This window comes from Aethalodelphis obliquidens, unplaced genomic scaffold (genome assembly GCF_003676395.1).
Source record: "Aethalodelphis obliquidens isolate GAN/ISIS:26980383/991018 unplaced genomic scaffold, ASM367639v1 scaffold2, whole genome shotgun sequence".
NCBI lineage: Eukaryota > Metazoa > Chordata > Mammalia > Artiodactyla > Delphinidae > Aethalodelphis > Aethalodelphis obliquidens.
The window spans coordinates 85,054,480-85,082,454 of record NW_020837946.1 but is presented as its reverse complement, the minus strand read 5'-3'; the positions used below and the strand labels follow the sequence as shown (position 1 = coordinate 85,082,454).

General features: G+C 39.5%; 1 long non-coding RNA gene across 1 annotated transcript in view; it reads left to right on the top strand.

Moving 5' to 3' along the window:
• Positions 1 to 7,053: 7,053 nt before the first annotated feature.
• Positions 7,054 to 27,975, top strand: part of LOC113633527 (uncharacterized) — a 46,964-nt gene continuing 26,042 nt past the window's right edge. The window contains exons 1-4 of the long non-coding RNA XR_003438223.1: positions 7,054 to 7,503; positions 8,289 to 8,399; positions 11,921 to 12,101; positions 19,130 to 19,233. This is a non-coding gene — a long non-coding RNA (uncharacterized LOC113633527). The remainder of the gene's footprint in view (positions 7,504 to 8,288; positions 8,400 to 11,920; positions 12,102 to 19,129; positions 19,234 to 27,975) is intronic.

Below are 27,975 nucleotides of genomic sequence, written 5' to 3'. Positions count from 1 at the left end.
CCCCCCCCCCCCCCCCCCCCCGTCAAGCCTTTGGCATCATTATCCTCATCACTAAATCCTACAGAGTACAGGGCGGAAAACGGTGCACACCATTCACAGAACTGGAGAACTCTAAAGGGCGAAAGTTAAAGGGAAAGATCCCGGTTCCTCAATCCAGATCGCCTCTTCTTATACAGATGTCTCTAATGACCAGATTTGAGATGCACATTAAATTGTGTGGATTTCTCAGCACGGCTTCTGGAACTAAATTTTTTGCCCTTTCTCTTAATTTTTTTTTTCTTTTAAGATGCCAGAGCCAGAAAAAAAAAAAAAAGCTTCATGTGAACTGCATTTTAGGGCGTGTGTGTTGCGGTGTGTGTGTGTGATGAATTTCTGGATTGGATCCCAATACTAAAAAGTGGTTTGGCATTTTTTAAAAGGGTCTCTTAAGTAAATTAACATAGAGCGCTGAGTTGCTGAGTTGACCGATCTCTGAATCTCTCCACATCTCACGGAGACCTCACTACAAAGTGAGGGAGTGGGTGTAGGGAGACAGGAGGAAAAGGAGAAAGGCCATAGAGGAACTTAGCAGCGAAGGAAGATCACCATATTAAACGGCATGGGGTCTAAGTTTTGGAGTATATATTTTTTGATATTGCAATTAAAGTAAAATTAAAAAGAAAAGACTCCACCTTTGCTCTGAAGGGATTGGTTATGTAAATATGGAAGGGATTTCCTGGAGAATACAGCTTTCTACTGTATGGTTAATTAAATAATCACTCAAAAGCTTCCAACGTGACGCTTCTGTCGTAATCCAATCAGGTTACATAGGTCCTAAACAAGAAAGATATTTTCCACATCTGGAAGTCAGCAATTTAGCAAGTACTGCACATTATTAACCAATTCAGAGCCCACTTCCCAGGGGAATTTTTTTTGAAGTTTAAGTGTTCTTAACCAATGCTCTGCTGTTTTGTTAATCAAAAAGCTGGTTTACACTGCACATAATTGGAACTAATATAGAAGTAAATAAAGACAGCCAAATTTGAGGATGCTGAGCACAGACATTTATCGGAAAAGGAAGAAATCTCTTAGCCTCCAATGGTTCAGGCTCAATTTCTTAGAGAACTGTGAGGCTTTTTCTTCTTTTTTTTTTTTTTCTTCAAGAGTGAAAGTACTTGAGAACCTCAGAGCACAAATAAACTTTTAGTCCCACAGTCTTTGGGCTTCCTTGCAAAGGTAAAGGTGGAGGTGTCAAGAGGACTAAAGAACAGCCTTATGCCATTTTTTTTCTGCTTTAATATTGTTAATATGTTACAGCCCCCTGTTTTCAGTCTGATGAAATCTGAAACAAATAAAACCCTGATCCAACACTAGACTTTTACTTATATGAAGATAAACTGCTTTGAACTGTGCTTTGAATGTGTGCCTAAAAAAAGACTTTGAATGCAAGAGTCATTGGCAATTGCACTCAGAGGAGGGAAAAGCCACCCATGGGTTACCACATCCACACTCCCAGAGGCACACGGCTTTGTGTTTTGTATGTTTATTGGGGGGGGGGGGGAGCAGTAGCCACCCAGCATGACCACAACCAATTCTTCCTTTAGGATGCAAGGAAGTAAATTTTCACTCTTGGTACAGACTCACCTCTTTCCTACCTTAAGTATTTATTACAGTGAGAATCTCCTCCCCCACCCCATTCAGATAAATTACCTATAGAGGAGCATTCAAGACCATCAGTCTAAAATTTAATAATAAAAAAAGAAAATTAAAGATTTCCACCATGGGTCAGGCACATTCTCAGTTTTATGCTTTACATTGCTTTAATATTTCTATCTCTATAAATATATGACTTATCAAGTTCCTTCTCTGAGATTTATTTCTATTATTAATACCCTTTTTTTTTCTCTTCCCTCTTTTCCCCACTTTTTTATTTTTAAAAAATTCGAGTCCAGCTTTCTCTAGAAGTTTGCTTTTCAGCGTTTCCTCTCCCATTTCCAGGACAAAGGTGTCCCTTGCATGGAGTAATTCCAGGCAAGACCCCACCTCAGGACCCCAGGTAACCACTGGAGCTTACAGTCCAGACACACACTCACTGGCAAAACCTCAGGTCAAAGGATCCAATCAAACGGCTGACAAATCACTTCTCTTTATTATGTATATTATTGTCTGGTTACTTAGTATCTGACTTAAAAAAAAAAAAAAAAAAGACAAGTATTTCCATGAAAAACACCTAATCATCTGATTACTCTGGGCTCAGTAATTGTTCAAGTGTCAGGAGACAGCCTCAACACTTAGCACTGGGAGTGCCGACGTGCAAGTATTTGAATTGGGGTAAAAAGCAATCTTTCAGGTTCCCATCAAGGTGGATATTTGGAGGGTGGCACGCGAAGCGTCCCCGCGAGGGGTGAGCGCGCCGGTGGGTTGCCCTCCGCCCCTGCCTGGCACGCCCCTGGCACTCCCCTCCCCATTTGACCGAAAGAGTTCACACCAAAGCAGAGGCGGTGGGATCGGAGGAAGCCGGAATATAAATTTGTACCGAACACTCTCTTAGTCCGAAGGCCAGGTCGGGGACAATGGGGATCGTGGGGTCAGCGGGATGCACGAGCGCAGGACGCAGGGAAAAGTCGAGAGAGGACTAGGAGCTGCTAGCTTTCGGCTCCTCACACAGCAGAGCAAGTCCTTGCAAATGAATCGCTCCTTCCCGGTCCTTCTTCCCCATTAGTAATCCATTTCGAGATTAGCGCAGACCAAGGGGATTAAAACAACAGATACATGCAAATGTGAAATAATATTGCAATCGACATTGAAGGGAGAAAAATAATTCTTTAGGGTTTCTTCGAGTTAAAACAAACTGCCTCCCTCAGGATTCCCTCCACCCAGGCAGCGTGTGAAGATGCACTCTTGTTTTCCAGTTCCCTCCAGCCAGGACCTGGTGCCTGTCCCCCCATTCACCTCTCAGTCTGTCAATTTCCTTAACTTTCACAGCCGCTCCCCCTTTCTCCCCTGCCCCCAGCTCCGCTTGCTGGCCCAGATGCCAGAAGAGATACAATGTTTCTGCCCTGAACACACAGCCTGTAGAAGGAATTCGAATTTGGCCACAGCTAATTTTTTTTAAAGCAAATTCTGTTTATTCTGTACCATGTGGAGAAAATTAAAAAAAGGAACCTATTCTCTTTTTGAAACGGAATTGATCTTTCATCTAGAGGAATTATTTCGACCCTGTGTTGTTACACAGAAGGTGGGAAACTTCTTTTAGAGTTGCAAGCAAAGGATGATAAGGGGGACCCCTGCGTTGGGGGTGTGTGTGGACGGGGTGGGGGGCGGCAGGGGTCCAAGTCAAGCCAAACGGTTTTCTCACGTGCAAACTCGCAATCCAATCCATTCGGAGTTGAGCCTAGGATAGGAGGGGAAAGTCTATTAAAAAAAAAAAATCAGAAGCATCTCTCTGAGAAGCCCTTTCAAACAAAATCAAAACAGGACCAGAGAATCTCAGACCGTCTCTAATATCCCTACTGCGAGGCCCGCGGGCTGTGGAATCTCGCACGTCACCTGGCCCCAGCAGGGCAGCCAGCTGAGAGGTTCATTTTATTTTATTTTTATTTTATTTTTTGAAGTTAAGGCTGAATCTCGGCTTCAGTGCTTTTTGGCAACGTCTCCACTGACAGGAACCAGCAAACTTCAGGACTCAAATGAGCGTCTTAATTTATTGATGCAAAACAGGTCTGCTTGTCGCCCCCAGTTCTCGGCGCGCTCTGTCCCCCACGCCCCCAGCTTCGGTCCCTTCATTTGATCTCAGGGTAAGGCCTCCGCAGCACAGGCGGAGGAACACGTTGGGGGGGGGGAGGGGTTCGGCCCCCGCGCACCACCCCCCCCCTCCTCCAGACCTATACCCGCCCGGGAACGCCGCGACCCCCGCCCCGCGGCCGGGTCAGCTGACCTGGCTCGCTCGCCGGCTCCCCGCCCGCCGCCTTGTTTCCGGTCCCCGGGGTCCGCGAGCTGCGCACGGAGCGGGAGCGGCCGCGGCCGCGAGGTGATGCTGGGGGCTGATTACCATGAGAAAGGCTGTGCCTGGAAAAGCCTCCTCCACGCGACTGTCAATCTCACTAAGGGGTGGGATGGGGGGGACGGAAAGGGGCCCTGTAGGAGTCACCAGAAAACTTGGAGTAAGTTGGATGCGACGCAGGCCCGAGGAGGTGGCTTTCGCCTCAACTTGGAAGGCTGTGGCGTTGAGGGCGCGGACGCCAGCAGCCTCGCCAGGGGATTGAAAACCCCAAATCCTTCCTTCCCTCCTTTCCTCCCTCTTGCCCTCCTTTCAGCCCTCCCTGACCTTTATCCTTATTTTCTTGAAATTCTTTCCCAATTGCCTTTCCTACATTATCCTTTCTTTCTATCTGATATCTCCCTTTTGCAAGCCCTTATTTTGTTTCCTAACGTCTCTTCTCTCTCGCCCTGATTCTTTTCTGCCACCTTTATGTGTCCAGATTTATCATTTCGTTTTGAAAACACAATGTTTCATATGTAATTAATCTACCAGCAGGAGGTCAGGGACACCCTGACTAAAGTAACTCCCTTGGGTCATCAGAGAACAAGTTCGCCAGGTGTCAGTGAAAAGTAAAATAATAATAATAATAGTAATAAAAGAAATATAAATCTATATCTCAGTAATCATAGTGGCTCCCTATTCTGAATTATCATATCAGCTCAAATTGACTTCCTTTTTTCTTAAAAGATATAATCTTCCTGGAAGAAAAATGAATAATACTTGTTGTAGGGAAATTCTTTAGAATTAAAGCAATGTGAAAAATTTTCTCATTTATGGTGATATTTTAGCAGGGCTTAACAGACTTTAGAAATTACAATAGGTAATTTAAAGAAACTTAAACTGTGCTTTTTCTTTTAATGACTATTTGGAAAGTGTAAAAAATTCCTAAAGCACCCCTGCCCCACACGAATCAATTCAGAGAGAAACACCATGCCCTGTGTTTTGTACATGCTAAGCAAATTCACAGCTTGAGTTGCTGGGTTGTTTTCTTCGCCAGGTTGCCCTATTGCCTAGCAGGTGAGTGAACACGGAGCTGCATATGTCATGAATGTGGCTATGGTTTTAGTTTTCCTTATTTTTTTTTTCTGTCTTTCATTCATTTTGAGCATGTTGTTCTCCTATTAAAATTCAGAGTTTGCACTTGTTTGCAATTTGTTTACTTTGTTGGATTTTTAAAACTTGTTAGAAGTCAATTGAACATGTATATTAAGCCCTTTTTAGGCCAAGAAAAATAAAGATGCATTAGAAAGATGCTTTTTATGCTTCATAATTATTAATTGACATTTTATGATGAATAATTAATCATTTGAATAATTTTGGTATCTCTGATCTGAACACATATTTGCATATCTAATGCTTGATTTTAACTGTTTTTTTTTTTTTTTTTAAATTCATTCTCTCAGGACGAAGAAACAAAGTAACATTTTAATGTAAAATTTCTCTCTGGCACTTGTAAAAGTTTATTTATTGGGTTGTAGTATTCTTTCCAGATATCCATAAAACTTCTTAACAATTTGTGAATCATTTATGTAGCAGTCAGATACAAATATGTGACAGAACTACAATTAATGAGGAAAAACAATACCCTATGTAAAATCAAGTCAGTCTCCTCCCCAAATGCAGAGATGTGCACTAATTATGCACCATTTTTTCTTATTGGAATTTGATCATTGAACTTTTTGGTTATGTCTATTTACACATGTCAAAAAGTGAAAATTGAGGTAATTGACAAATAATTCATACCTGAATTTAAGATAATTTTTTACTTTTACTTATTAATATATGGACTGATTTAAAGTTATTTTAAAATGATCAAGCAAGCCTATCCCTGATATTTTTATACCCCTGTGTCAGTTGACGTCCAAAGAATCTATTTTGAATACTAACCCTGCAGGTTACTACCTGTGTGATTACCGACAATCTACTCTAAATTTGTTTCCTTAGCTATGTTGTGGGTACACTAATAGTGCCCATTCTGTTGAGTTTTCTTGAGAACTAAATAAAGTAGTGCCTGAAACTTCACTATAGTGTAGCTTTATTATTGTAATGAAAGGTTGAAAAAATAACATGGAATATACGGATCAACTGAGGACAATTTAGTTAATTTTGACTAGTTAAAAACAGCTATTTACCTTTTAGTATCATTCGTCATTTTTCTATTGAGAAGTGAGTGCTGTGTTATTAAAGTGAAGAAATAAAATGGAAAGCATCATAGGATTTTTGGCTGGTTTACAGTTCTTCAGACCTCTTCAAAGAATTCGTAGCCACAGACATGAAAATAAATAGTGTTTTTTTATTCTGTTGGTTAAGGAGTTAATTTGTCGTATTCAATATGGTCATAATTTGGTTATAAATATCAGATTTCTTTTAGTCCAAATGTATGAACTTGAAGTTTCTCATGTTCTTTAGTAACATATTGTCTTTGACTGTAAGGGTTAAATGTGCAGAAGCTCAGAAGCGGTCTTGAGTAAGACTTGTGAGAAAAAAAAAAGGGCAAACTTACAAATTTGGAGACCAGGAATTTGGCTGTCAGAACAGTATTTGTTGTAAGACCATTCATAATGAGCTGAGTGAGCATTTCCTTTTGGAATTGTAGTTATCCTGGGGTTTGCGCTAATTCTAAGTACCTATAGTGGGGGAGAAAATCAGTTTACTAGTGGAAAATGAAATTCCTTAGTCTCTTAAACATCCAGAAGGCCAGATTTTCTTTTTGATGCAAAAGCTGAAAAGTCAATGCAAATGCTTATGGGAAAAAACTATTGCAATATTTAATCCCAATACTGACTTCTTTTTCTTGTTGTTTTCCTTAAGACTCCTCAAAACACTTAAAGGGTCCCTTAATTGTTTCCTTTCTCAAAGGATCCATTCCATGCTTCTTTCACGTTGAAACTACCAAAAGGGCCATTTGGACATCAGCCTAGGGGCTCAGAGTGACCTGTACCTTTTTCTTCTTTTCCTTTGTAAAGGGCAATGGGACCAAAAACTGTTTGCACCTATAGATTGTTTAGTGACCTGGAAATAACTTCATGCTGCTTTGTGGTCTTCTTTAACAGTCCTTATTCTGTTAAAAGGTGAAATTATAAATCTTGGATGTTCTAATTTTGCACGGTTCTAAAAGTGGTTTTGTTTTTTTTTTTTTTTGCAGTGATGTTTCAGGTACTTAAATATAAAAACTTTACTCTCAAAAATTATTCTCTTCATGATAATCACAACTATGAAATAATAGTAGCTAAGAAAAAACCCTGCTTTTCTAGGCCTGGCAGTGTAGATGTGACCTAGAGAGAATCAACGACTTTCTCCAGAATTCAAGTGTCTGGTTCTCACCGGCCTTTGAATCTGCCAGATCCATCCTCCCAGCAGACGCCACATACAGGTGACATCCAATGTCTTCTCACCTTTCGCAGACATCCTTCTGAACCACTTGTGCCCACCCACTCTGCACACTGCATTGTGACCCACTTCCAAACCTCCTGGATGACTTGGTTAGTACTTGTTTTTCCATGTGTGGCTTATTTTGCCTTTTGGATCTAGTGCTTAGGCTCATTTTTCCAGTTACAGTATTGGCTCAGGTAGAATGGTTTCTCTGGCTTTGTTGCTTCTGGCTTCCCAGGTAAAGTGTCTTTCCTAGTTCAGTCTTCTCACCAGGACCCTTGACTTAGAGACATTCCCATGGGCAAGTTCCTGCTTGCTCACGTTGGCCCCAGTACTGGACGTAAGCACAGGACAAGTTAGTGATGAAGGAGAGATCATGATACAGGCATATCTGGAAATTGTTTTTTTTCTTGTATAATTTTTAAATTGCTTGTTGACTGGGAACTGGACCTCAATGTATTTGACACCAGGTTCTTTACATTCTCCTCAATTACAGCATATTATAGTGGCAAAGATATAGGCTTTGAAATTAGATGAACTGGATTTGACTCCCTGCTTTGTGAGTGCTAATTGTGTATTGAGGACAAGATATTAAGCCCCTGAGAACTTCATTTTTAAAATGAGCAAAAGAGGACTTAAATTTAAGCTGGCTGTGGTGAAAAAATATGACAATATATGTAAAATGCTACAGGGTAGGCATATCAATAAATAGGAATTCCTTCTTGTGAATTACCTGGAAAATACATGAAGTTAAATTACAGAAAACCAGAGTGAATATAGCATGTATCTTAGATGATACTTATTTCATCATTTTTAGTTATTTTAGTGCCATTTATTTAATTATTTACTTTATGATTTTATTAGGAATTGTTTAACTGGTTCTTGCATTTTACAGAAATCAATGCTTACTGAGAACAAAGTTGCAAAAGTAATATGGAACTTCTTAACTTGTCGTAGAAAAGGTGGAGTGCTCGTGATTATAAGCATCACGATTCTAACCTCTGAGGTAAATAAATATACTTTACAATTTCATTCTGTATTTCACACTTCTGTTTACAATTGTAAGAAAAAATACCTTTCCACCTAATTCTCCCTATATGACCTGACATAAGAGGAAGCACTCTGGCAGCCAGTTTGGTGTGGCAAAGAAATGTCAAAGATCACTCATTCAAGGTAAAAAGAAGAGGCCCTTAATACTGTCCAAAGCTCTATACCTACCTACTCTTAACTCAAACTTCTGAAGTTTGAAGGAACTGTGAAGGGGGTAGAAGGGAAGGAATAGCGCTGAGAAAGTTTGCCTGCAGTATCTTCTTCCCACCCCCCAGTTGAGTGCTGAAACATCTGCTTAAAAAAAAAAAAAAGGTAAGAATATGTGTATACTAAAGACATTGCTACACTCTGCTGCCTGCAAATTCAGGAGTACGGTTGTGTCAGCAGGCCCTGGCATGATCTACTGTGTATGTGACTTTTCTACCCTATGCCCTAGAAAGGAGGGTGTCAGGGGAGGACTGGGTTGTGGACACAGGGAGCATATTGTTCCAATGGTTCTGCTACAGTGCAAACCAGGCTTCTTTTGCTCTCTCTGGAAGTAACTTTGCTACACGCAAAAAAAAAAAAAAATTCGATTCCTGTTAGGTTTTTCCTTGGCCACTGTGGAACCATAGGTATGGCTCCTGTGCAACGGGGTAATTTTTCTGGGTTGAGGTAAGCTGGCTTACCTATTGTTCTTGGCCCATGGCTAGCACCCTTCTAGACAAGAGAGACAGAACAAAGCTGAAAGTTCACAGACAATACGTGGCCTTTTAAAACAGGAATGAAAAACTAAAACCTTGTTCTTCTAAAGTTTAGTCTATCTATCTACTGTGTATTTGGAATTTCATTTTAGAGAAATCAGCATGATCCTGAGCTATATTATTACCTACCATCATTTAGCATTTATCTGGGATATTGAAAACTTATTTACAATAATTTGCTATAGTAGTTCTGTAGAGATGGTCTCTATTGCAGTTTTGCTTCCGTTGGTGAGGATTCTTGTGTAGTTGTGGAGTTCAAGGCTAGGTGAAATATGCTTGCGAAGGTCATTTGAAATCACATTGGACTTTGAATTGGGGGCAAAGTAATGCTTTTTATGATATTAAAGCAAAGTAACATCGTTTGGAAAATTTTAAACCATTGCTTCATTTCGGATCTCTAAATAGTAATTTATTTGACGAAGGAAGGTGACCTCTCACCAATGTCTCTTTCCCAGTCCCCTGGACTAGTGCCTATTATATAGGAAATATTTGTTGTTGTGTGTGGAGTCTGCCATTCATTAAGAAGCTTTAAAGGGATGTAAACTGATCTCCTATTTCGCACTTGTAAAGGCCTGAGATAAGAATAAGGATAGTGGGAATTCCCTGGCAGTCCAGTGGTGCTTTCACTGGTGTGGGTTCAATCCCTGGTCGGGGGAACTAAGATCCCGAAAGTCAAGCTGCCCGGCTGAAAAAAATGTGAGGATAGATAAGCCTAGCAGGCAGGGACCATGGAACACTTAGACCAGCACAACCTCCTTTTCATCAAGTTATGTACCAGATTACATTATTAACACAAACTGTTTTATTCCCTTTCTTGTGTGTCAATTTTACACACATTCTGAAAAAAAAAATGAAGGAGCAAATGCAGAATTGTGTGTATATATTTGTCTTTCTCTTTAAATGGCTCTGATGAGTCTTTTCATGGTTTATTTTTAAGTAAATATATTAAAATTTAATAAGAGGTTTTCTCTGAAAAAGGAAGGAAATCGTAAAGAAAAAATGGAGTAGATTAGTAAAAGTATGGTTTGCTTAAGAAGGCAGGTGTGTAGTTGTAATTTAAGATAAATGATCCCCTCACCCTCTAATACCACACAATAGGTAAATAAAGAAAACAGAGAAGATGGGGAATTTTGTTTTGTTTTTCCTTTTTTTTTGGCCATGCCTCGTGGCTTGTGGGATCTTAGTTCCTCGACCAGGTATTGAACCTGGGCCCTCGGCAGTGAAAGTGCTGAGTCCTAACCACTGGACCACCAGGGAATTCCATCTCCTTCTTCAGATGGACAGGCTGCATCAGCCAGTGGGCTGGGTGTTTTTCCTGCCAGCAACTTCATTTTCATGTAGACCAGTAACTGGTTGCCCAAAGATACTGAGGCAAAAAGTATTAAGTCCTGATTATAATACTTGCCCCCTTCCCCTCTCTCTTCTTCCCTCTGCTTCAAGTCCTATTTCTCACTCAGGGCCCTTACCTCTTCTTATCTTTCTTTCCATGCTTTCTATTCAGAAGAAAAACTACCTTTTAAAGATAGCCTTGTTCGCAACCTTCAAAAGGCTTAGCTTTTAAATAATAAGATATGACCCTAGGATTTGAGATTTTCACTGTGCTGCAGAAAATTACCTGGAGGAAACAGAATGTTTACCTGAAATTCGTTATGAGGAGGGACAGTTCAATACTATTACTGTCTGCCCACTGCCTAGCATAGAGCTTGGAACATGAGAGGCACTGAATAATGTCTTTTGGATGAATGAATGCATGCATGCATGAATGTCATGTAAAAAAGCCAGACTTGAAACAACAGATGCCGTTTGTTCTACATGGCAAATAAGAGTTAAAAGGCATTAATGTAGGTGCAAAAAGCACTGTGGTCACAAACAGGATTTTGATATTATTTTTGAATCCTGAGTATAATATTTTACTTCCAAAATGAAATACCTAAATCATTTACCAAGCAATAGAGATATAACAGTCCCTCAGTCACTCACTTGCAAAGGAAATTTTCAATACAAATAAAATCATACATATTTATACTAGGGTAATTCAAAATAACTTCCTCACATAAGCACTGCTACGTTCAAATAAAGTCTTGCCAACACTTCTGAGTACATTGCTTTAAAAAAAAATGCTCCCTGTAGCGTCCGAACTATTTAAAAATTTTGCCAGCTTCTTCAACATACATCAGTTATCTCTCTTCAAATCACTGACAAGAATTTAAAAACTGCTTCATCAGAACAACTGTTACCCTTTCTCATACTCTAGTGAGAACCTGATCTTCTAAAAAGGACCATATTTACAGCTTCTTCTGAAATTTTGAAACCATTTGGCTGGTATGTTTTTGCTACATTTTCTTTTCCTGATTTAATTACTGGGGACATTTGCATGAAAACAGGGGGATAGGGACATAAGATTTGTGTCTTATGAGTTCATCTGTTTCTGATGCTTATTCCCCACCTGAGATCAGTATCTATTTTATTACAATTGGGAGACCAGGAACTAGATTGGAAAAGATGAAGAAGTTGTTGGAGGTGAACTAAAGTTCAGAAATAGGGACTTAGGAGCTAAAGGATTGGTGGGTGATATGATAATGGATTTTCTTCTAGTTTACTTATTTACCAGCAGTCATCATGTCAGTCACACATGCTGTTCCATTGAAAAGATCAGAAAATTGGGGAACTGCACAGAACTGGTGGGTTGATGCTATTCTAAGAAAATGCCCAGGCAGTTACTAATCTGTCGTAGGGGTCGAGAGCCATCAAAGAAAACAGTTTACGAGCTGAGACGAGGTCATGTATGAACTCCAGAGACGGCCAGTGAAAGTTGTGAAGGAGATAAAGCAAAATGCCCCACCAATTTTGACCACCTTCACGAGGAGAATCAGAGAAGGCGTGAATTCTGAGCATCTTCACTGGGAGATCCCTGGGTATGTAGAACTGTACATGTTCAAAACTGAAGCTGTAATCTTCTCCTAACTTCACTTTCTCCCGTGTTCGCCAGCTAGCTGAAGGGCATCACTCTCCATCCAGTCTCCTGAGCCCAAACCCTGGGTTGACCTTTGACTCCTGTCTTTCTCTTAACTTCCATAGTGAATCACTAAGTGCTAACGACCTTACTTCCACAAGTTCCTCACATGTGCTCAAATCCTCCCCACTTACATCCCTACCCTGTTTCAGCTACTCAGCATCTCTTTCCTGAAAGAGGAAATGCCCAGCTCCTAAGGGACTTTCCCATTTGTAGTCTTTCTTCCCTCATGTCTGTTCTTCATACCATTACCAGAGTGAGTGATTGATCTAGAACATAAATCTGACTGTGTCACTGCTGAGCATAAAAGCCATCAGCGATTCCCCATTACATACCAGCTGTGCATCTCCAACTCAGGTAACCCTAAGGATGTAACCCTAAGGATGGGTGTTTTAATATTTACAAAGAGTGTTTTGAAATAATACTACTTCAGCTTCAACTTTGTTTCTTTCCCATAGTTTTGGGTACAATTGAGGACCCAAGAAGCTGGGCCATGTTAATCTTGCCTGTCCCCAGGGTTTGAGTACCCTAGTGTGAGAAGCACAGTGCCAGTGCGATAAACCACAAGTTCTTTAGAAAGGCACATGTGGTCCTCTTAGATGGAATGTTTTCTTTCTTCATCCTCTTCTCCCACCACTCTTCAAATGGCACCTTACACTTTTATAATATTGTTTGCATTTTCCCCTGAACAAACCATGCTGTTTCCAATGTTAGGGCCTTTGCCTATACCGTTTACTCTACCAGGAATACGCCTTCCTGCTCCCTTTATTTGGCTGACTTCTCTGTTCATCCTTTAACTCAGCACACATGTCATCTCCTCCTGGCCCTTCTGTTGTCCTCATAGCATTTAACACTCTGCACTGAGGTCCTTCCTTTATGTCTTCTTTCAACTGGAATAAGGCCTCCATGAGGTCAGGGACACTGTCATCTTTGACTTTTTACCCTATGATGGGCTGAATGTTGTGTCCCCCAAAATTAATTTAGTAAAGCCCTAACCCCCAATGTGATGGTAATTGGAGGTGGGGCCTTTGGGAAGAAATTAGGTTTAGATGAGGTCATGAGGGTGGGGTACCCATGATGGGAGTAGTGTTCTTAAAAGAAGAGGAACACAGAGATCATGCTCTCTCCTTGGGCATGCACTGAAGAAGGGTTATGTGAGCACACAGCAAGAAGGTGGCTGTCCACAAGCCAGGAAGCCAGTTCTCACTAGGAACTGAATCTGCTGGCACCTTGATCTTAGACTTCCCAGCTTTCAAACCCGTGAGAAATAAGTGTCTATTGTTTAAGTCACCCAGTCTATGGTATTTTGTTATAGCAGCCTTAGCTAAGTATCCCCAACTCTTAGTAAGTATCTGGCACATAGTGAACACTTAAGAATACTTCTTAAACTGAATATGAATGTCATGGTACAAACTAATTTTTATTACTGAATGAAGAACTCCAAGCACATGCGTTTTTTTTTTTTTCACATGCATGTTTTATTGATAATGCGTTTAGCCACCAGAAGACCTTCCATGCTTCATATTAAGAGGAGACCCAAAAGATGGAAATTTCTCACTGCATTTTTGAATAACTTGCATTAGTTTAAACATGCATTTGCAAAAGTATTAAAATAACAAGACCTTTCACATGTAAACATTTTCAAATTTCAAAGCTTTTACATGTGCATTATTTTACTTGATTCTTATAATAAACTTTCAAGGTTGGCAAATATTTTTATCCCTAATTTGGAAAAGCAGGAAATTAAGATTTTGATGGAGTAAGACAAAATAATCAAACCTATTTTGGGAGTCCCAAGTATGTTTCAGATATGGAAACATCTTTGGAAACTGGTAAAGGGCAAATCTTATTATTCTTATGTGACAGATGAGGAAATAACGGTGTTGAAAGGACTGGCTCAGAGTCACATGGGACTACTGTCAAAGTAAAAATTGAACCCAGTGTCCTGTGACTCTGTTTGGTCCTGATACATACATATATGTATGTATTAGAAAGGAAGCCATGGTCTTAAGAGAGCACTGGAATTTTTTTCTCCTCTTTTCCATAACTGGTCTGTTACTTGTCTTTAGCACACAAAGACACCAAATCATAAACACAGTCATTCAAGAGAGTAGTTTGGAAGTGAAATTGGAAAATTAATTTGGCTTATTTGAGATAGGAGAGTAGGGGCAGCAGGGATCATATAGAGACTGAACATTTAAAAAATAATTTGTTCCCTTTGCCTTAAAGTCATAAACTTCTTAGTTTTAAGTAAACGTAATGAAACTATCCGAATATATGTTACCTGCAATTTTCCGGAATTTTTTTCTGATAAATGTGAGTTCTAAGAAAATGTATATTTCTTAGAGTTCAGTTGTTGAATGAAGGGCTGCTTCCAGTGAGAGGCTGTCTTTCGCTTCTCTTCACTCAGGATTTTATAAAGCAAGTTTAGCAGATATTCTTTTTTTTTTTTTGAACTTTTAAAGAAGTAATTTTATTTTATTCACTCTGTGAAATCTGAGACATTGAAATTAAACATTATGATATATAGTACACAGGTACAGTTGCTTTTTTTTTTTTTAACATCTTTATTGGGGTATAATTGCTTTACAATGGTGTGTTAGTTTCTGCTTTATAACAAAGTGAATCAGTCATACATAAACATATGTTCCCATATGTCTTCCCTCTTGCATCTCCCTCCCTCCCACCCTCCCTATCCCACCCCTCAGATATTCTTTTGAAGGGAAAAAAGTTTTTCAGAATTTAAAATGGTAGATAAAAACATATTATTTGATATATTTGTGCTTTACAATATAAGTATGAAATGTAAATGTGCTGTCTAATGCATCAGTATTATTAGCCAATTAATAAATTCAAATATGTGATGAATCACCTCATTTCCTAAGCTAATGGATTGCTTGACAGTTGCATACATGTATCATATATGTGTTCATTGCAAATGCTTATTAATTTCTGCTATATGCTGGGCACCGTGCTAGGAATAAGGGTACAACAGTGATCAAGACAGACCTAATCCGGGACTTCCTTGGTGGTCCAGTGGTTAAGACTCTGCACTCCCGATGCAGGGGGCACGGGTTCCATCCCTGGTCGGGGAACTAAGATCCCACATGCCACACAGCATGGCCAAAAAAAATAAAAATAACAGTAATAATAATAGTAAAGAAAAAAAAGACAGACCTAATCCTTGCAGGCTGGCGGGGAGGACAGACTGTGTGTGATGAATGCTACTGGGAGTATAGAAGTCAGACCCATCTAGCCAAACGATGGCTACAAAATAAAGTGAAGGCGAGAGTAGATCTTCCTAATTCACAAAAGGTCAGGTCTTTAAAATCCATCAGCTACCACTGAAATTAGTTTAAATCCCCTGTGGCATGTTTTAACCCTTCCAGGCTGGGCTAAATGTATCTTGGGACCTTGGAGCAGGCTGGGAGGAAGAGGGGAGAAAGCCTAGTGTCAGAGTTTCAGGGAAGGAGATCGACGTTCCAATGACAATAGCTAGAGCGCTTTGGTGCCCAAAGCTCTCAGGAGACTGACCCCAGCATCCGGGGTTAATTCTGGTGGGGTGGTACTCTTCTTGCCAAGTATGAGGTAGTGTCTCTTCCTTTCTGGGGGTTCTGCTTCGGTTGTAATGGGACCCCAATCAGACCCATGTTGGGTCTCATGGACCAGCTCTGGCCCCTGACAGGAGGACATTATAGCAAGGGCTAGACAGGTTATCAGGGGAGTGGCCTCAAACTGGCCATCAGACCAGGGCACTTGTTTCAGGAGAGAACCAAATACAGGGACCACATCAGAAGGAACTGGGCGTTTGGAGGCAGCTCCTTAGGGGGCTTTCGGGTTCCTGGATCCTCCCTAGGGGTAAGGCTCTGTGCAGCAGTCTCCCTCTCTCTTTCCTCAACACTCTCTTCCTGCCCCCACTGCCCCTCTCTTCATCATCTATTTGTTTATATTCCAGTACTTTATCTGTTATGCTCAAATGTTGACTAAGGCTTCTGTTTGCAACAACAGTTAATAGCTTTTGAATGTGGATTTGGCTTTCATTAGGAGAGTATTATTTTCAGTAATTGTCAGTTCACTAGAATATAGGTAAGGCTTTGGGTTTTTGCTTTGAAAGGTATGATGCTTGAAGTTAAAACAAGTATAAACAAATAACATTAATATTTTGATTTATGAATTGATTTTCGTGGTTGTATATTTTTTAACCTAAAACAGAAAAAAGATAACAACACTATAAAGAAGCCTTTAGTGAATATATGAATTTGTTTCCTTAAGCGTCTTTACTCTTTACTTAAGATAACTAAGTAGCACACATACATATGCTGTTACCATGTAATGGAATAGGTCTTTAGAAATGGACCCAAGTAGACATAAGCTCCTCATTTGTTTATGTTTTTGCTCAACTTTATTTTTAAAAAAATTACATTAAAAATGGAGCTTTATTTTCTGTTTGAATTTAAGTTCTTTCTTTAACCTCTATTTTAAGTCAACTACTTACCACTTGGGCAAGTGATTTTGGCCAAGTCACTTAACTTCTTTGGGCCTTAGTTTCTACATCGATAAATATCAGATAATAGCACCAAGCTAATAGGATCATGAATTAGAGCAAACAAGACAGTGGGGATCCAAGTGCTTGTTAACTGCAAAGCGCTAATGCATGTGTTTGGTATTTATATTCAGATGCAGGTTATGCTTGCATCCTATAAATTAAAATTTGTTCTAAAATTCCACCAGTTCCTGAGGCCAGAAATGTGAAATGGCAACGACTAAAAGGGTCAGTGAAGCTCTTGGCTTCTAACCAATCCTGTACAAAATCTTTCCTAACCACATATTTTAAAAGATGAGGAAAGATAAAGGAATGAAGAGAACTGCCCTTTTTCTCTAACCCTTAAAACATTTTTTCTTCCCAAGAAACTCAGTTCTAGAAGCTTGAACCTAACTCAGTACTAAAGGTGGCCATTCAGAGGACTGTTTAGAATGTTGTATTAATGAAAGTGAGGTGCCATGAACATGTACTCTTATCAGACAGAGGTGGACATGATCAGAACAAGCTTGTTCACAAAGCCATTCCCTGTCCTTGGCCATGAGTCACAAAAATCTGATGTCTGGACGTGAAATGAAATGCTTCCTTGAACCAAAGCTGAAATTTGTGTGTGTGCACGCGCACGTGTGTGTGTGTATGTGTGTTTGTGTATTTAATATGTAAAGGAAGAATGAAATCAAGACATGAAACTCCTTCATTGACTCAAGTTTAGGGCCAAATTTTAATAACACAGCTGTCCGGATGTGAGACACTAATGAGAACATAAGGAATTCCTGGATAGAAAAGGGCTGGTTGGCCCAATGGCCTGTCTCCTTCAAGTTTATTGCAACACACCTCTCCGTGTTGTCAGCAAATCTTCCAACCCCTTTTGCCTACATAAACATGTCCCGCTGTCTCTTAAACTCATTTTTAACTTACGTTTCACTCAGTGGACTTACTTGGTAATTTGCAGTATTCTCCATATGCTGGGGGATCGCTGGATGAAATAGTCTTACATTATCGCTACTTCTCAATTAATTACATAAAATATTCAAGAGTAAAATATTTGCAGCAGATAACACTGGAAATTTGGAAGAAATCAACTGAAAAAACAAACTTACAATGCATTTAGAAAGAAACAACTGTTCTTTTGCTAATCTACGTTTTAATCTCAAAGATGTGAAGACGAAAGTGGAGAGTGATTAAGGTGGGCAAACATAAACACTTTCTTTTGCTGTATTAGCCTCATTAACAGACTCTTAGCAAGAAGAAAATGCTAAGTTCAAATGATATAACAAAGAAAAGGACCTGATGTTTTCTTTTGGTTGGGTTAAAGCCATATTCCAGATAATATTTTTATTTCCTTAATTATATCGATATTTCAGGCATAAATTTGACTTGAACTATTCAAAACGTTGAATCGGTTCTCTGAATCAGTGTAGAAATGATTTTACATCAAAAACTTTTTTTCCCCCAAACTTTCTACATGCCTGAAGACCAATGAGCTTGGGGCAAGTTCTTCGGTTGACTGTGGGACCTTCTGATTCGAAAATATCTTTGAAAACTTCCTTTAAGATTTGATCGGAGGGCAAGGAAGTGGAAGTAACTAAAGGGTACTGAGGAGAATGAATGATTAATGGTTTAGCTGAATATTTTACATTTTCATTTTCATTTTTTTTTTTTTTTTTTTTTTTTTTTTTTTGCGGTACGCGGGCCTCTCACTGTTGTGGCCCCTCCCGTTGCGGAGCACAGGCTCCGGACGCATAGGCTCAGCGGCCATGGCTCACGGGCCCAGCCGCTCCGCGGCATGTGGGATCTTCCCGGACCGGGGCACGAACCCGTGTCCCCTGCATCGGCAGGCGGACTCTCCACCGCTGCGCCACCAGGGAAGCCCTACATTTTCATTTTTGAATGCCATTATTTTAAAATTATTTCCACATAGGTGTGTTGATGTGTGTGTAGAGATTATATGTTGGTTTTAGTCTTTTGTTGATAAACACATAAGGTAACCATCTTGCCCCGGTTTGCCCTGGCATTTTCTGGTTTTAGCCCTGAAAGTTCCACTTCCTGTGAAATTTCTCAGCACCAAGCAAACAGGTAATTCACAAACACATATGAAAAAAATAAAAATAATTTGCTCCCAAGATTTGCTAAGCTTTTTGGTCTGCATACTCTTCAGACTCTGGGAACTCAAAAAGCAAAGTGCTACATTAGCATTAAGGATTTTGCTCTCTTGTTAAAACAGCCTACGTTAGGGTGTCAGCACCTTCGTGACTATGGTGAAAGATGATCCACTTGATTGTTTCTTTTAAATTGTTTCCAAGCTCAGATGCATGATAGCTTATTTAAAAAAAGAGCTGGAAAATATTTAAAAATCAAACCTATTTTCTTCCAAACTTTTCTCTTCCAAGTCCCTTGCTCTCCAGATGCGCTATAAGATACATCCTGCATCTAGCATGTTGAATGATCTCCAAAATCTCTGATGCCTGAGCCATGTCCTATTGTCCAGATTAAGGTAGGAAAAAATGATCTATGTTGACTTATTTTAATCTTCTGTGCCTCAATCAGAGGAATTCTGTACGTATTTTGTGTAAGTATGTTGCTGATTTTCAATTTGTGGATGGTGACTTTTGAACTTTCTCAAGAAGGAGGTCTCAATAAAGAACATGCCTGAATCCCCGTCTTAATGATTTTTAGCTTCAGCAAAGCCATTTACTGGATTCCCCTTCCTAACAACTGCTCTGCCAAGCATTGTATAAAATAGCATTCTTCATGGTTAGATGATCCTACGGAAGGTGAGCAAAAGATCTTAAACACAGAGGAATGCAACCAGCTACTCATTCAGAATTTCTCCATCTTTCACACGCATGCTGTGTCTCTGTGGTAGCATCTTGTTGTGTGCGTCTGCATGCGTGTGCTTGCATGTGTAAACACATAGCATTTAGCTACAGAACATGTCACAGATTTCTCTCCTGGTCACCATGCTGCATGACTGATCCATTTCATATGATGTGTTTAGTATGGTTCATTGCCCACTGGTCTTATTATTTAACAATTTGCATTAAATTGAATTTTCTATTTACAGGTGTAAATGGAAATTTTGGCTTCTGAGAATTTATTATTTACTGGCTAGAATGTTCTTGCTTGAATTAGCTCTGCCAATATTGGATTGGGTATACCTGGAATAAAGTTTGGGATATTTAATTAGAATATCATCGTAACAGGAACTTGTTATTTTTCTGGCTAAGCTTGAGCTACTGAGGCCAGATCAGTACCATTAGTCTAGGGGACAGTTACCATAATTCTCTAGAGATTTTCTTTTAAAAACATGTATTTTTCTTGATGGATCAGAGGAAGTTAAATTAGTGGCAATGTCTCTAAATTACTCAAAACTCAAAAAGCTTGAAACCTTTATCATCAGCTGTAACATTTTGTTGATAACTGGTGATTTCTCATTTTGAACTCTTTTAGCTTCCCAAGAGCTCAGGGCACTAACGCTTATGGACTGCATACTGTTTGCCAGGCTTTGACTATACGCTTTACCTATCTTGCTTCATTAAATCCTCAAAGTACAGTATCTTGTGAGGGGGGCATGGTGTTTATTCCCAATTACAGGAAATGGATGCTTAAGAAAGATCACAAATTTGCCTGCACACATACCCAGTGAGTGATGGAATCACTCTGAAGCCTGCTTTCCAGGCCACTGCTATATTCTGGGTCAACTACTCTCAACTCCACAGTGTTGCTCTCTTGCCACTGTCCTCACGGCCCAGCTCCCGCTCAGCATCTCAATGCTTCAGAACATGCTAGCACCATTCACTGCTTTAGGCTTTGGATGTGTTGTTCCATTCTTACCTTCTCTGCCTGACACACTCTTTTTTTTTTTTTTTTTTATTTTATTTTTTTTTTTTTTGGTTTTTTTGGTTTTTTTTTTCTGCGCGAGGGCTCTCTCCAATTGCGGCAAACGGGGGTCACTCTTCATCGCGGTGCGCGGGCCTCTCACTGTCGCGGCCTCTCATTGCGGAGCACAGGCTCCGGACGTGCAGGCTCAGTAGTTGTGGCTCACGGGCCCAGTTAGTATGCGGCATGTGGGATTCTCCCAGACCAGGGCTCGAACCCGTGTCCCCTACATCGGCAGGCAGACTCTCAACCACTGCGCCACCAGGGAAGCCCCTGCCTGACACACTCTTAATTTTGTTTATGTTTTTCTAAATCAGCTCCAGCATTGGAATGGTCACTAATTGAGACTATCCATAATGGATCTGGCAGAGTCTGTCCAAACACCTAGGACAGCGTGTGTGTGTTTTAATATTTTAATTTTTAGCTTCTCTCTCTCCCTTTTTTAAAACAGCCTTATTGAGGTATAATTCATATACCATATAATTGACCCATTTAAAGCCAAGCCTACAATTCAGTGGTTTTTAGTATATTCACAGATATGTGCATCCATCACCCAAGTCAATTTAGAATCTTTTCATCACTACAAAGAGAAATCTTGTACCCTTTAGCTATCATCCCTCTCCACCCAGCCCTCCATTTCCCTCAGCCCTAATCAAACACAAATCTACTTTCTGTCTCCTTGGATTTTCCTCTTCTGGACATTTTATATAAACGGAATCACATCATACATGGTCTTTTGTCACTGGCTTCTTTCACGTAACATAATGTTTTCACAGTTCATCCCTGCTGTAGCATGCATCAATACTTCATTCCTTACCATGGCTGAATACTATTCCATTATGTGGATGGACCACCTTTGGCTTATTCATTCATCTATTGATGGACACTTAGGTTGTTTCCACCTTTTGGTGATTGTGAATACTGCTGCTATGAACATTTGTCTATACAAGTTTTTGTTCGAAGACCTGTTTTCTGCTCTTTTGAGGATATACCTACGAGTGAAATGGCTGGGTCTCAATTCTATGTCTCACTTTTTGAGGAACCGGCAAACTGTTTTCCATAGCTGGATTGTTTTATATTCCCATAAGAAATGCATGATGGTTCCAATTTCTCCACATCCTTGCCAACCACATGTTCTTTTTCTTTTTAACATCTTTATTGGAGTATAATTGCTTTACAATGGTGTGTTAGTTTCTGCTTTATAACAAAGTGAATCAGTTATACATATACATATGTTCCCATATCTCTTCCCTCTTGCGTCTCCCTCCCTCCCACCCTCCCTATCCCACCCCTCTAGATGGTCACAAAGCACCGAGCTGGTCTCCCTGTGCTACGCAGCTGCTTCCCACTACCTATCTATTTTACGTTTGGTAGTGTATATATGTCCATGCCACTCTCTCACTTTGTCACAGCTTACCCTTCCCCCTCCCCATATCCTCAAGTCCGTTCACTAGTAGGTCTGTGTCTTTATTCCTGTCTTGCCCCTAGGTTCTTCATGACTTTTTTTTTTCTTCTTAGATTCCATATATATGTGTTAGCATATGGTATTTGTTTTTCTATTTCTGACTTACTTCACTGTGTATGACAGACTCTAGGTCCATCCATCTCACTACAAATAACTCAATTTCGTTTCTTATTATGGCTGAGTAATATTGCATTGTATATATGTGCCACATCTTCTTCAGCCATTCATCTGTCAGTGGACACATAGGTTGCTTCCATGTCCTGGCTATTGTAAATAGACCTACAATGAACATTTTGGTACATGACTCTTTTTGAATTATGGTTTTCTCAGGGTATATGCCCAGTAGTGGAATTGCTGGGTCGTATGGTAGTTCTATTTTTAGATTTTTAAGGAACCTCCATACTGTTCTCCATAGTGGCTGTATCAATTTACATGAACACCAACAGTGCAAGATGGTTCCCTTTTCTCCACACCCTCTCCAGCATTTATTGTTTGTAGATTTTTTGACGATGGTCACTCTGACCGGTATGAGATGATACCTCATTTTAGTTTTGATTTGCATTTCTCTAATGATTAATGATGTTGAGCATTCTTTCATGTGTTTGTTGGCAATCTGTATATCTTCTTTGGAGAAATGTCTATTTAGGTCTTCTGCCCATTTTTGGATTGGGTTGTTTGTTTTTTGATATTGAGCTGCATGAGCTGCTTGTAAATTTTGGAGATTAATCCTTTGTCAGTTGCTTCATTTGCAAATATTTTCTCCCATTCTGAGGGCTGTCTTTTGGTCTTGTTTATGGTTTCCTTTGCTGTGCAAAAGCTTTGAAGTTTCATTAGGTCCCATTTGTTTATTTTTGTTTTTATTTCCATTTCTCTAGGAGGTGGGTCAAAAAGGATCTTGCTGTGATTTATGTCATAGAGTGTTCTGCCTATGTTTTCCTCTAAGAGTTTGATAGTGTCTGGCCTTACATTTAGGTCTTTAATCCATTTTGAGCTTATTTTTGTGTATGGTGTTAGGGAGTGATCTAATCTCATACTTTTACATGTACCTGTCCAGTTTTCCCAGCACCACTTATTGAAGAGGTTGTCCTTTCTCCACTGTACATTCCTGCCTCCTTTATCAAAGATAAGGTGTCCATATGTGCGTGGGTTTATCTCTGGGCTTTCTATCCTGTTCCATTGATCTATCTTTCTGTTTTCGTGCCAGTACCATACTGTCTTGATTACTGTAGCTTTGTAGTATAGTCTGAAGTCAGGGAGCCTGATTCCTCCAGCTACGTTTTTTGTTCTGAAGATTGCTTGGCTATTCGGGGTCTTTTGTGTTTCCGTACAAATTGTGAAATTTTTTGTTCTAGTTCTGTGAAAAATGCCAGTGGTAGTTTGATAGGGATTGCATTGAATCTGTAGATTGCTTGGGGTAGTAGAGTCATTTTCACAATGTTGATTCCTCCAATCCAAGAACATGGTATATCTGTCCATCTCTTTGTATCATCTTTAATTTCTTTCCTCAGTGTCTTATAATTTTCTGCATACAGGTCTTTTGTCTCCTTAGGTAGGTTTATTCCTAGATATTTTATTCTTTTTGTTGCAATGGTAAATGGGAGTGTTTTCTTGATTTCACTTTCAGATTTTTCATCATTAGTGTATAGGAATGCTAGAGATTTCTGTGCATTAATTTTGTATCCTGCAACTTTACCAAATTCATTGATTAGCTCTAGTAGTTTTCTGGTAGTATCTTTAGGATTCTCTATGTATAGTATCATGTCATCTGCAAACAGTGACAGCTTTACTTCTTCTTTTCTGATTTGGATTCCTTTTATTTCCTTTTCTTCTCTGATTGCTGTGGCTAAAACTTCCAAAACTATGTTGAATAAGAGTGGTGAGAGTGGGCAACCTTGTCTTGTTCCTGATCTTAGTGGAAATGCTTTCAGTTTTTCACCATTGAGGATGATGTTGGCTGTGGGTTTGTCATATATGGCCTTTATTATGTTGAGGAAAGTTCCCTCTATGCCTATTTTCTGCAGGGTTTTTACCATAAATGGGTGTTGAATTTTGTTGAAAGCTTTCTCTGCATCTATTGAGATGATCATATGGTTTTTCTCCTTCAATTTGTTAATATGGTGTATCACATTGATTGATTTGCGTATATTGAAGAATCCTTGCATTCCTGGGATAAACCCCACTTGATCATGGTGTATGATCCTTTTAATGTGCTATTGGATTCTGTTTGCTAGTATTTTGTTGAGGATTTTTGCATCTATGTTCATCAGTGATATTGGCCTGTAGTTTTCTTTCTTTGTGACATCTTTGTCTGGTTTTGGTATCAGGGTGATGGTGGCCTTGTAGAATGAGTTTGGGAGTGTTCCTCCCTCTGCTATATTTTGGAAGAGTTTGAGAAGGATATGTGTTAGCTCTTCTCTAAATGTTTGATAGAATTCGCCTGTGAAGCCATCTAGTCCTTGGCTTTTGTTTGTTGGAAGATTTTTTTTTTTTTTTTTCGGTACGTGGGCCTCTCACTGTTGTGCCCTCTCCCATTGCGGAGCACAGGCTCCGGACGTGCAGGCTTAGCGGCCATGGCTCATGGGCCCAGCCGCTCCGCGGCATGTGGAATGTTCCCGGACCGGGGCACGAACCTGCGTCCCCTGCATAGGCAGGCAGACTCTCAACCACTGTGCCACCAGGAAAGCCCTGTTGGAAGATTTTTAATGACAGCTTCAATTTCAGTGCTTGTGATTGGTCAGTTCATATTTTCTATTTCTTTCTGGTTCAGTCTCGGAAGGTTGCACTTTTCTAAGAATTTGTCCATTTCTTCCAGGTTGTCCATTTTATTGGCATAGAGTTGCTTGTAGTAATCTCTCATGATACTTTGTATTTCTGCAGTGTCAGTTGTTCCTTCTCCTTTTTCATTTCTAATTCCATTGATTTGAGCCTTCTCCTTTTTTCTTGATGAGTCTGGCTAACAGTTTATCAATTTTGTTTATCTTCTCAAAGAACCAGCTTTTACTTTTATTGATGTTTGCTATCATTTCCTTCATTTCTTTTTCATTTATTTCTGATCTGCTCTTTATGATTTCTTTCCTTCTGCTAACTTTGGGGTTTTTTTTGTTCTTCTTTCTCTAATTGCTTTAGGTGTAAGGTTAGGTTGTTTATTTGAGATGTTTCTTGTTTCTTAAGGTAGGATTGTATTGCTATAAACTTCCCTCTTAGAACTGCTTTTGCTGCATCCCATAGGTTTTGGGTCATCATGTTTTGATTGTCATTTTTTCCTAGGAATTTTTTTATTTCTTCTTTGATTTCTTCAGTGATCTCTTGGTTATTAAGTAGTGTATTGTTTAGCCTCCATGTGTTTGTATTTTTCACAGATTTTTTCCTGTAATTGATATCTAGTCTCATAGTGTTGTGGTCGGAAAAGATACTTGATACGATTTCAATTTTCTTCAATTTACCAAGGCTTGATTTGTGACCCAAGATGTGATCTCTCCTGGAGAATGTTCCATGAGCACTTGAGAAGAATGTGTATTCTGTTGTTTTTGGATGGAATGTCCTATAAATGTCAATTAAGTCCATCTTGTTTAATGTATTAATTAAAGCTTGTGTTTCCTTATTTATTTTCATTTGGGATGATCTGTCCATTGGTGAAAGTGAGGTGTTAAAGTCCCCTACTATGATTGTGTTACTGTCGATTTCCCCTTTTATGGCTGTTAGTATTTGCCTTATGTATTGAGATGCTCCTATATTGGGTGCATAAATATTTACAATTGTTATATCTTCTTCTTGGATCAATCCATTGATCATTATGTAGTGTCCTTCTTTGTCTCTTATAATAGTCTTTATTTTAAAGTCTCTTTTGTCTGATATGAGAATTGCTACTCCAGCTTTCTTTTGATTTCCATTTGCATGGAATATCTTTTTCCATCCCCTCACTTTCAGTCTGTATGTGTCCCTAGGTCTGAAGTGGGTCTCTTGTAGACAGCATATATACGGGTCTTGGTTTTGTATCCATTCAGCTAGTCTACGTATTTTGGTTGGAGCATTTAATCCATTTACATTTAAGGTAATTATCGATATGTATGTTCCTATTCCCATTTTCTTAATTGTTTTGGGTTTGTTATTGTAGGTCTTTTCCTTCTCTTGTGTTTCCTGCCTAGAGAAGTTCCTTTATCATTTGTTGTAAAGCTGGTTTGGTGGTGCTGAATTCTCTTAGTTTTTGCTTGTCTGTAAAGATTTTAATTCCTCCATCAAATCTGAATGAGATCCTTGCTGGGTAGAGTAATCTTGGTTGTAGGTTTTTCTCCTTCATCACTTTAAATATGTCTTGCCACTCCCTTCTGGCTAGCAGAGTTTCTGCTGAAAGATCAGCTGTTATCCTTATGGGGATTCCCTTGTGTGTTATTTTTTGTTTTTCCCTTGCTGCTTTTATATGTTTTCTTTGTATTTAATTTTTGATAGTTTGATTAATATGTTTCTTGGCGTGTTTCTCCTTGAATTTATCCTGTATGGGACTCTCTGTGCTTCCTGGACTTGATTAACTATTTCCTTTCCCATATTAGGGAAGTTTTCAACTATAATCTCTTCAAATATTTTCTCAGTCCCTTTCTTTTTCTCTTCTTCTTCTGGGACCCCTATAATTCGAACGTTGGTGCATTTAATGCTGTCCCAGAGGTCTCTGAGACTGTCCTTAGTTCTTTTCATTCTTTTTTCTTTATTCTGCTCTGCAGTAGTTATTTCTCCTATTTTATCTTCCAGGTCTTTTATCCGTTCTTCTGCCTCAGTTATTGTGCTATTGATCCCTTCTAGAGAATTTTTCATTTCATTTATTTTGTTGTTCATCATTGTTTGTTTGCTCTTTAGTTCTTCTAGGTCCTTGTTAAACGTTTCTTGTATTTTCTCTATTCTATATCCAAGATTTTGGATCATCTTTACTATCATTATTCTGAATTCTTTTTCAGGTAGACTGCCTATTTCCTCTTCATTTGTTAGGTCTGATGGGTTTTACCTTGCTCCTTCATCTGCTGTGTGTTTTTCTGTCTTCTCATTTTGCTTAACTTACTGTGTTTGGGGTCTCCTTTTTGCAGGCTGCAGGTTCGTAGTTCCCATTGTTTTTGGTGTCTGCCCCCAGTGGCTAATGTTGGTTCAGTGGGCTGTGTAGGCTTCCTGGTGGAGAGGACTAGTGCCTGTGTTCTGGTGGATGAGGCTGGATCTTGTCTTTCTGGTGGGCAAGTGTGTTTTGGGGTGTCTGTGGCCTTATTATGATTTTAGGCATCCTCTCTGCTAATGGATGGGGTTGTGTTCCTGTCTTGCTAGTCGTTTGGCATAGGGTGTCCAGCACTGTAGCTTGCTGGTCGTTGAGTGAAGCTGGGTCTTGGCGTTGTGATGGAGATCTCCGGGGAGATATTTGCCGTTTGATATTATGTGGAGCTGGGAGGTCTCTTGTGGACCTTGAAGTTGGCTTTCCCACCTCAGAGGCACAGCACTGACTCCTGTTTGGAGTATCAAGAGCCTTTTATCCACATGGCTCAGAATAAAAGGGAGAAAAAATAGAAAGAAAGAAAGAATGAAAGAAAGAAAGAAAGGAAGGAAGGAAGGAAGAAGATAAAATAAAATAAAGTTAAATAAAATAAAGTATAAAAGATAATTATTAAGAAAATAATTTTTAAAAGTAAAAAACAACAACAACAACAAAAAACGGACGGACAGAACCCTAGGACAAATGGTAAGAGCAAAGCTATACAGACAAAATCACAGAGAGAAGCACATACATATACACTCATAGAAAGAGAAAAGGGGGAAAAAATATATCTTTGCTCCCAAAGTCCACCTCCTCAATTTGGGATGATTCGTTGTCTGTTCAGGTATTCCACAGATGCAGGGTACATCAAGTTGATTGTGGAGATT